General features: G+C 34.8%; 1 long non-coding RNA gene across 8 annotated transcripts; it reads right to left on the bottom strand.

The window, feature by feature from the left end:
* Nucleotides 1–4,025: 4,025 nt before the first annotated feature.
* On the bottom strand, nt 4,026–9,423 carry LOC104115862 (uncharacterized). Of its 8 annotated transcripts, none has more exons than XR_001973167.3 (5): nt 9,136–9,423; nt 7,312–7,531; nt 6,449–6,713; nt 6,149–6,191; nt 4,026–4,228 (listed from the first exon to the last, which is right to left on the bottom strand). It is a non-coding gene; the product is annotated as an uncharacterized lncRNA (long non-coding RNA). The 8 variants fall into 8 exon arrangements; XR_001973166.3 differs by having other exon boundaries at nt 5,291–6,191; XR_004511991.2 differs by lacking the exon at nt 6,149–6,191.
* Nucleotides 9,424–9,791: the final 368 nt, after the last annotated feature.

Here is a 9,791-nt window from a genome sequence, read left to right on the forward strand (position 1 = left end):
AAAGTGTTATCATAGTTCACGTTAAAGTGTTGATCATCTGTAGTCATTCCTCATATTTTCAGAATCTTTTTAGTTGGTATTGACGTGTTACATGACTTTAATGATTTGCATCTCTGAGCCTAAACAATCTATATGATTAAGTTACCTTTATGATCCTTAATAGCTTTCAGATAGCTAATATGATTAAACTTCCTTAATGTGCTCTAGTGACTCTCATGCTTGTTTAAACTTCAGGGATTCTGTCAATAGTTCTATTATGATCTTCATCTCTATACATTGTTTTCCTGCATCTTGTTGTCTTATGGTAGAAATCACTGTCTGATAATCCTCACTAGGACAAAACCTAAGAGTTCATAGTTTACACCCTTCACCATTTAACTGAAGTCTGAGAAATGCAAGTGTTTTAAATGCTCTCTTCCTATATACCTGTGCCTATTAATTCTGAGAACAACTCACTGAATCTTCTTTATTATGATAATCTTATATCTGATTGATTGGTTGCACATATATGAGATAGTTTTACTCACTTGAACTCTTGGGAATACCAATAATCCTTCTGTACATTCACTGTTAAGGTTAAGTTACCCTTTTCATAAAAATAGGTCATGGGTTTTGTTTGTTATAGTTGAATAGTACCTCATGTTAATCTGAATATAGTTGTCTCATGTTTAGATATTAAATCTCAGTCTGTATATCTGAGTTGATCTTATTTTGGCATAACACTTTCTTTGTCTTTAACCTCCTCATGGCATTGCTGGCTTTGTAAAGCTTACTCTGCCTTTGTAAAAATCATTAAAGTATCTGTGCATAGTTGATGTTATATTTTCCCTGTTTTGGCTTCATGATTCTATGCCTTTGTTTTAAAATAACACTCAGTCCTCTTCTTACTGTCAACCTAAATTGAATCAAATCTTTAAATCTTATGAGAAGTTCTTTGTTGATACTACCTCAACATAATAGTTTATTTAAGGGTAATACTTTTATGAATGTGATCTTGTTGAGCACCTTAGGAATTCCATGTTCAAATTTGTGAACATGTAGTCATATTAAGAGTGTTGATCATGTTTTTGATATCTCTAGTAACTTTTGTAAAAGTGGTTAGTTGTAACTTTTTTGTCTGAACCTTTATTGATGCCCTTTTAAAAGGTTCAAAGTAGTGATATTAACCCATACATGTGCTAGGGGCAAAGATCTAAGCTAATCAATCTATAATTAGTCTATCAGGGTAAAAATATCTACACTTTCTAGTTTACTGCACACCTGAATTATGTGTTCTTTACCTTTCCTTTGAATGTATTTCCCCAGTATTAGACATTTAACAGTATATCATGATATTTATGCTTCTCTCTTATATGTGCTCGAAGACTGATCTTCAGATTACTTGATGTGTGTATTCTCAATTTGGTATTAGAAATGTAGTCATAAAGATTGTTTGTGTGTCCTTATGTTATTCTGTTGGGAGGAAAGTATACTCTTGTGGCAGGGGGTATTATGGTAGTTAGTTTACATTGAAAGGGCATCATTGGTAATTAAACCTATAGGGAAAAATAAGTCGTTAGTGATTAGGGGTATCTGGGAGCGGAGTTTAACTCTAGGATGGGCTGCTCTCCCCAGCACAAGCATTGCCCTAGGCCTTGAGTCCCTTGGGAACTTTGAAGCATCGGGGGGATTTAAAGGGGGCATAGACCTTAAGTATAACTCTCTCCTTATCCCTTAATTAATTGACAAATTTGGTTCTCTAGGGGTTTAGTGTTTAATGACAACGAAAGGTTTTCAATGTAAATTATTTTTCATGTATAACTACCACATCAGTATAAGTATTCTCATAGCGTTATAGTATTGATAGTTTGTTACATTTTTGCTTCTATCATCTGTTTATATTTTTGGTGCCTGACTGAACATATAGAATATGTATCTAATGACTTTGTTTTGGACATGTACCTTTGTTTGGGCCTACTGAGTTCCTAAGGAACTCAGGCCCAAGCCAAGTACTGCTGCATTATTGGGAGTCCGGAGTCAGTTGTTGTCGTCCTGTTACTGCTGGACCTGCCTCTTTGAAGACCAATTACCAGAGTCCTGTCCTCTTTCCCTCAATTCCTTTATTATTATTTTCTACTGCTTCGCTAGTTTAGCCCACTGTCTTGTTGCATTTGTTATATCTTTGTTATTTTTCTATCTCACATGTATATAATACTCATATATTGGATTACCTTCTTTATACTTTAATGTCATCTACAACTTAGGCAAGCCCTAAATAATATAGGATTTAAAAGGAATTAGTTAGTAATTAATCCTTATTTCGCTAATTACATTTATTTATATCATATTATGTTTTCACTCACCTACTTTTCTTAACAAGATTTTGAAGCCCATAACTTAGCAAAAAATAGCGGCCCTCGTTTTCAAAATGAAATCAGACCTGCATCGCAAGCTTTATCTTCACAGAGGCAAAAATTGGATTTTTCATAAAAAGTGAAGTACTATCGCCCTAAAGGATTTTCAACAAAATGGTCTTTCTTCAAGTCCTCAAATCAAGGTATATCTTAGGCTTATCCCATCTCATTGGAGTAATATACACTTCCATGCTAAGGCTAGGCATTGGACAGGTCTTAGTGTGCAAGATCGACTTGTGATCTTTGCAAAGTGTGAAACAAGAAAGGGTGAGGGTTTCTAAGTATTTCGAAAAAGGGGCTAAGGCTAGGCATTGGGCATATCTTAATAGCTATGAATGACTTGTGTTCATAGCAAAGTGAGAAACAAGAAAGAAACGTTAGGGTTTCTAAGTGTTTCGAAAAGGGGGCTAAGGCTGGGCATTGGGCAGGTCTTAGTGTGCAAGATCGACTTGTGATCTTGCAAAGTGGGCTGTGAACGACTTGTGTTCATAGCAAAGAGAGGTCCTTTGTATATTTTTATATTAATACAAAGGTTGGAATTTTCCCGTATCTGATGGTGTTCTCTCTATATTTGCTGCTGAATCTTGTGTGAGGCCAAACTTGTTGAAAAGTTGGCTAAGTGTTGGGAAAGGCTGAGTAGCTTGTGTCAGGCTGCTGCCGTGCAGTGCCAATTTGCGAAAAATTGGCCCTGTGACACCTAGTCCCACTTCCACCGATGGTAGGATCGACCAACTAAAACTTCTTAGTCTCACATAAAGACCAGGAATGGCGGAACTATTAAGAAGGAATCAACTCAGGATTGGGTTAACAAGTCCTTTGGCAAGGTTTACAATAAAAACCTTGTTACAACTAACAATTCTTGCCAAAAAATAGCGTCACAAATCTTAGCTACTGGGAATTAAGCATCTTCCCCCACGGTGATAATGTCATGGCCCAACTGCCACCAGAGCCGCGACAGCGCCTAACACTACTTGCCAGGCGAGCCAACAATCACATAATAGTTTAACATTTGAATAAACATGGTTTAATATACTCAACATTGGAAATATCATAAGTATCTGCTACAACACCATTTTAGGCCTTTCGCCACCTCCAAAAAGTGTAGCATGAACTATCAAAAGTGTAGCATTTGATCAAAGGCCACACTTTTCAGTATTAGGCAACGCTTTTCCGGGGTGGCCTAAATGAGCGTAATGTTTTCCCAAAGGCCACACTTTTCAAGTGTTATTTTAGATGCTACGCTTCAAAAGTGTAGCCTAACAGGTACATAGGCCACATTTTGTATTACCTTATATGGCAACATTTTCTATGACTAGAACTACAGTTTTAAAGTGTGGCCTCTATTACCTTATAAGTCACACTTTTGAAGCGTGGCTGCTAGAGCAACACCTGTGAAGCGTAGCTTATCTGCCACTTTACAATCAATAGGCCACACACTTGACAATCCATATGGCACACTTTTGAAGCGTGCTCTAAGTTATAAACATTTCTTAAAATAATTGTACAAGCCTTAATTTTGTGGTTGATGCTATAATCAAATTTATTTCAAGAATATACATTATTATTCCATTTTAATGATCTAAAGAGCAAAAGTCACTCGTAAATAACATATTAGTTAAACTTACAACAGACTTCGAAAAAGACATATCTTATATAATATGCGTACTAATAGCACAATGTTTCAAGATGTGCATTAGTAATGAACTCTACAAAAAAAGAATGTATTCATATAGTATCATGAAGGCATGAATAATAAACATCACAATTGTTAAAAAAGTCTTCATCATTCACTTCATAATTGTGGTCACTATTTCAGTTGCATCACCCACATTTTCCTACACAATCAAAATAAAATTAATAATTAAAAAGAATATAAGTATACAATATCATTTTGGAATCTGTAATATGGTTAATATTAAGTGTACTACGCTGAATCAACAATATGGCTCCCATCTGGAAAGAGCTTAGTAATGAGCTTAGTAATGAGATTAATCCTGATTAGAAAAGAGCTTTTATGCAATATGGTATAAAGTTGCTTGTTAATTCAAAGTTACAACTTACATACAAGTTTGTAAAATAATACTGTATTGAATATGAAGAACTCATTTAAACAAATTTCTGAAAATAGGTATGAATACTGTAACTAAGTCAAGTAACAACTCAAGCCCATAAAGAAGTATAAAAATGAAAAGGCCAAACCCATATGCACCCCTAAAGTTGGCTTCACTTTTTATTTTGACACTTTTATTTAGACCTTTTTCATTTTGAAACTCCAACTCATTCTCTCATGTGCCACTTAAGCACAAAATGTTCATCGGTCAAAAATATGAAGAGAGTGTAGTTCACAAACGGCTCATGTGGCAAAGTAACCAATGGAAAAATGACATGTGATTTTTTTTGCCAAATAATTATAAAATGGATTTTGAGCAAAAAAAGAAAAGAAAAAGAACTATTTTCAATCAGCCCCTCCGTCATCTTCTCCGTCCACCCCACCCTCTAGTTCCATCATCATCTTCCCACAATCACCGGAGCTCTCACCACTAAAATCTTCATTGGCTTTAATAGCATTAAAATCTAAGTATAGTATTAAAATGAGTTTAACTCTATAACCAAAAGAATGACTCACTATAATGTTCTAATTAACTTGCACCCACATGATTTTGCTTGCATAAGAGTTAACCAAAAATCAGTTTAACTCTTGATGATGTAAGGAGAATTCTTCTGGCGAAGGATGGAGATTTTACGGAGTATTTGACGGCAATTCTCTGGATCTCAGTCGCCGTTGACGGCTTAGAAAGAATAGATTGCAGAAGTGCACTGGTGGTGTTGGCGACGGAATTGGTACTGGAGGAAGCAGAAAGATAAAAAATTAAAAAGCAAAAAATTTCAAAATTTACCTTAAGGCCGCATACAATAAGATCTCAAAATTTTGTACTGAATTATGTTTTAGTATAACCTAAAGCATGATCGTTCGGAATATCTGAGGCATCAAAATTGGGAAGGATACCAGACTTGACATGGTGAAACATTGTAAGCTTTTGGCAAAACTATACAACGATGACTGCACAGAAAATTTGTCTGAATTAAAATGAGATTTTGATATGCATACACTCTCAAATGTTTGTCTCTATTTCCTGGTACTTGCCTCCTTCGCAAGGGTTTGTAGAAGGCCTTCTGAAGAATAATAAGAAGAAAACAAGGACACACCAAACAACCATAACTTTTTCTTCTGTGGAAAAAGTGGTGTTGGTGGTGTTGGCGGCGGAATTGGTAGTGGAGATGGAAGGAGGAAGCAGAAAGATAAAAACTTAAAAAGCAAAAAAATTTCAGCTTTCCACGCGCTCAAAAGAGGTGCAAATCACACAATGTGACAAGTCAGCGTTTTGTGATTAAGTGGCACATGAGAGGATGAGTTTGAGTGTCAAAATGAAAAAGGTCGAAGTAAAAGTGTCAAAATGGAAAGTGAAGTCACATTTAGGGGGCCGCTTGTGGGTTTGGCCAAAATGAAAATAGTAAGAAAAGTTCACAACTGATATACAAGTTCTTAAAACAATGTTAAATATGATAACACATTTCCGAAAAATAGGTATGATAACGGTAACTGACTCAATTGGAGCAGCTACTAGCTTTGATATAAAAATACTAACACAAGCAGAACTTTGGGAAAAAAGGCCAGACGACGATAAGTCAAGAACCACTATGCAAATCTCATGACATATGTCAACAAAGACTTAACACATGCAAGGGAAGTGTACCTGGAATTATAGTGCCCACAGGCGTGAAATAACTAGAATTGTTCTGCATTCACATCACATACATTTTACATTCTAGAACAAAGTAAAAGTGAAACACTAATAAAGCAGTGAAGCATTCAACTTTCTTTCCAATCCAAAAGAAAAGTACATAAAATAACCCGCTAAGGATGTAAATGTCAGAATGAGAGTATCTTTGCATAGTCTATTTGAGTTGGATAAAGTCTTCCACACTTGTTGAGTTCAAAAATATTTGCATAGAGTTTGTGAGTTGGATAATAAGTTTCAGAATGAAACACTAACCTCTCTTTTTTTTATAATCATGGTGTTCAGGCCAGCTTACACGCACCTCGACTAATTCCACTAAATACCTACCACCTCCCACCAGCAATAAGTATAAGATAACTCTATCTACCAAGGCTTGTATTGATGGGAAGAAATCATCTGCCTCCACCGAAATTGAAACCTCATGGTTTTCACCCATGTCATTGACCACTCTATCACACCCCGGGTGCTTGAAACACTAACCTATCTTCCTTGTTCAGATAGTGTTAAAATTCTCTGGCGCCTAATCACAAGAAAAAGACTTCTTCAAGAAAAGGAAAAAGTTAAAACAAAACGGGAAGGTAGCACATTGGATGATCAAGCATCCGAGCAAATGAAATGAGGGTCGGTAAGAAAAGAATAGGAACGATTATATTCCTACATGTTCTATTAGTCACATTCCCTTGAGATCTTACTGCGGATTTTGCTTGTGTTTAATCTTTTCCAATTAAGACTCATATAGGAATTTCTGAAAATTTTGCATACTGAGCTTTTTGTATAGGTGCCCCCTGGATAATAATGTATGAACAAAGGAGGGGAAAAGGCAAAACAACTTAAGATCCTAGTCCTCTTAGAAAGGGGAATAGATCATTTTCCCAATTATTCAGATTTTCACGAGTTTGAGACAACCCTCTATTCAAGTACTCTTTCTTCTACTCGAGCCTCGGCAAAGCCTAAACATATCGGTCAAATGAAGAATATATACTTGTGAAGTTAACACTAATCAACCATTGTGCAAATATCCATAGTTTCAAAGCCAAATAGTAATACAACTCTATGCTACCTTAACATGTTTGCTCCCTAGATACTCAAAGAATAACTTCAAAACAATCAAAATTTACCTTTTCATAAATCAGACCATAAGTTGACCAGAGAAATGTTGAAGATTGTGGCTTCTCATAGCCCGTGCCCTACTTGCATCAACCGGAGAAGGTAGGATAGATTCGACACACCTTGCTATATCCTAAATGTTCAGTCCAAGGTTGGTTGCACCAATACATTAACAAGATGTTGCAATTGTTCCAGTTCCTGCACTTCTTCCTTCATATCTTGCATTTCTTCCTTTACAGAAAATAACTGAATCTAAGCAAGAGTTCGTCTCATAACAACAAGTGTAGAAAATATGAATTTTCAGAAAAAAGTTTATGATCATTTGGGCAATAATAACATTAATTAAGCAAAGAGCTAATGAAAGAAAAAGTTTATGATCATTTGGGCACTAATAACATTAATTAAGCAAAGAGCTAATGAATGAAAATAATCCTAACGAAGAAATCAAATAATAAACTGAACAAGACTAAAGAAAGGAAAAACATTAGCTGCTAGAAACTTAAAACGACAGATATATCGCATTCATATGCAATCTCAAGATATAACAGGTATAAGGTAAATTAAGAAGCAACACTTAGAGAACAATAAGTACCTATATGTTTGCCCTGTGGGAAGAGGCGCCTCCACATATGTGAATAATCAATATATATATATATATATATATATATATATATATATATATATATATATATATATATATATATATATATATATATGTTTTCCCTGTGGAAAAAGGAGCATCCACATATGTGAATAATAAGAACAATCAACATTGGTATCTATCATTACTCACTACAGTTGATACTGTATTCATATAAGAACAAAAAAGATAATCCGTAACTAATATATATAGTTCATACATTAGAAGAGAACACGACAAGTATATTCATAAATGAATAATATTTTCACTAAATGAATAATATTTCACTTGAATGAAAGATAATCCTTCAGCAATAATCCTTTTGTGCAACTATTCGCCATTCAGAGAAAATCTTATTTAGCAACAACACCAAAAAACTCTACCAAAAAAGAAAGAGACTGAATTAAACTTCTATCTGTTTTGACTCCACTAAAATTGAAGGTGCAAGAATTAGATTTGGATTCAGACTTAGGCAATAAAAGGATTTTCTAATAATATAATTGTAAAAAGGAGATATTTCAACTAAAATAATTTCCTTGAAGAACGTTGAAATTAGTCAAATCCACGGCTAGCAAGAATTGGATTCACTTGTTGTGCGACTGAGCTTCATATTAATTTCTCTACATAGAGTAATGTTATAGCTTTGGAAGTATACTTAAAAATATATTTTTTGGCCAAATATTAGATTAAAATAGTATGCGAGAATCAATATCAAAAGAACAAAACATGAATAAGGTCTAAACTTGGTGAATTTAAAAACCACGTTATGTAGCATACCAGATGATGGCCTAGCAAGAGCTCATTGTGACAAGAAAAGAAAAACTACCAAGAACTAAGCTAATAATCCTTTATACGAATCCCTTAGTTTAATCACGAAGGCTGTGAAAATAGCTAGCTGGGTCACGCTCAAGTCATCCCTGTAAATGTAATCACTTGTTGGAGATTTCATCATTTTGAGTTGCTCCTTTCATTTGAGCCACAATAAATGAAGTAAAAATGATTTAAGTAGAATAACTGTCAGAGTTAGGGTTATTCGACAGTGATGGTTTTCAATTTTGCCCTTAGAGATATGATAATCTGATGTACTACTCAAATGCTTATTAACTAAAACACAAAAAAGGGATGAAATTTAGTAGAGTAGTAAAGAGATACAAGCACATACAAAGACCCATTTCAGTATAGTAGAGAGACCTACTTTGACAGATTTCTCCGCGACAACCATTCTTTCCATCAGCTCCTTCGGCGGCTCAATCTTTCCATACCGTAGAAATCTGCCGCTGTGTGTAAGAGTTTGGGGAGCTATAAATTTCCCGAGGTTTCCACGAAACTAAAGCAAGGAATTGAAGAAATTGAAACACTAATGAAAAATGAAAGGGAGATGAAAATATCAAAAAACTTGTCAATAGGGCTAGCCTATTGCCTAATTGATGGAGATTCTTTTTTCTTTTTTTAACCTAATTGATGGACATTTAGCGGAGGATGAATGGAGAAAGGCAATTTGAAATTGATTTCCCGGGTACACTTTTCATAACGGGGGAAGTTTTGGTGAAAATTTTAAAATTTTATTGGAAAACTTAAGAGTACACTTGCAAAGTGTAGTTTTAGAATTTAGCATTAAAAAAACGGAAAAGGTCCAAAATTGTCCTCGGGCTATTCGATTTGGTACTCCGTCCATCTATTGAGCCAAAAATACCCCCACTGTTATCTTTCTGGTTCACTTATGCCCCTACGACTAATGGTCAATGCCAAATAAAATAAGATTTACTTAAATTACACCACACAACTTTTTATTGGTCCAAATTAAAACCATGACCCCAATTAAATAAATCCACCCTTAACCTATTTTTTTAC

Source organism: Nicotiana tomentosiformis, chromosome 2 (genome assembly GCF_000390325.3).
Source record: "Nicotiana tomentosiformis chromosome 2, ASM39032v3, whole genome shotgun sequence".
NCBI lineage: Eukaryota > Viridiplantae > Streptophyta > Magnoliopsida > Solanales > Solanaceae > Nicotiana > Nicotiana tomentosiformis.